Source organism: Gastrolobium bilobum, unplaced genomic scaffold, assembly GCF_033153095.1.
Source record: "Gastrolobium bilobum isolate Gb01-03AN ecotype WA unplaced genomic scaffold, APGP_CSIRO_Gbil_v1 utg116680, whole genome shotgun sequence".
NCBI classification, from domain to species: domain Eukaryota; kingdom Viridiplantae; phylum Streptophyta; class Magnoliopsida; order Fabales; family Fabaceae; genus Gastrolobium; species Gastrolobium bilobum.
This window is the reverse complement of record NW_026898748.1, coordinates 57816-58731: the sequence shown is the minus strand read 5'-3', so window position 1 is coordinate 58731 and position 916 is coordinate 57816.

Here is a 916-nt window from a genome sequence, read left to right as displayed (position 1 = left end):
TCTACACATCAAACGCCCATAGAGTAATATCATTTTAATTTAGAAAAATAAGAATCGATTTCAAGTGACTTGGTAGAATTGAATTTCTGCTGGGACAGGCACTGCAGCCTCTTTTAGTGGATTTTACGAAGGATAGGAACATGCTGGGGAAATAGTATACTTATTTTCCTCTCAAATTGTGACCCAATTACTTCGGTCATAGTGTTTTGTAAAATAAGTTCTTTATTACAAGGATGGTAGCTAATAAAAGAATGAAATGTTTTTTTTTTTTTTTTATAACAAAAAGTTTAAGTGAGGTTAGATATTGATATTCCTCTAAGGTCAGGGAAAATCTCTCAAATTTTTTGAAGATTTTTAAGAGAGATTACATATCACCCAACTGACAAAGTTCTCACATCGACCAGCAGGTTTGAATTGACATCCTTGTGGGATACGGATCAAACCTTTAGCCAACTGTGTTCACCTATGTCGTCAAAGAATGAAATGCTACTTATTAAGCAACTGTGCAAAACTAACTCCTATAAATTTAATTAGGAGTGTTTATCAACCGATTCAAACCGCGGTGACCAAACCGAATAAACTGAAAACCGAAAAACGAAAAAAATCCGCAAATTTTAATTGGATTGGGTCGGTTTTCGGATTGGTTGATGAAAATCTATCCAATCCAAACCGATACAATATATCAATTCCCTTCTACCTACTTGGGTCTTTCTCCAATCATAGCCCAAAAATTTTCTAAACCCAAGACCCATTAACCCATCAATTAAACCCAAGAAAAAGCCTAGTCACATCTCATCAACAAAATTTTATCTCTGTAGAGCTTCATATTTCATTGCCCCACAAAAAAACTATATATTATTGTTTACTAATGCTTTGGTATTTAAAAAAAAAATTACAAAGTCATTATATGCAAAAG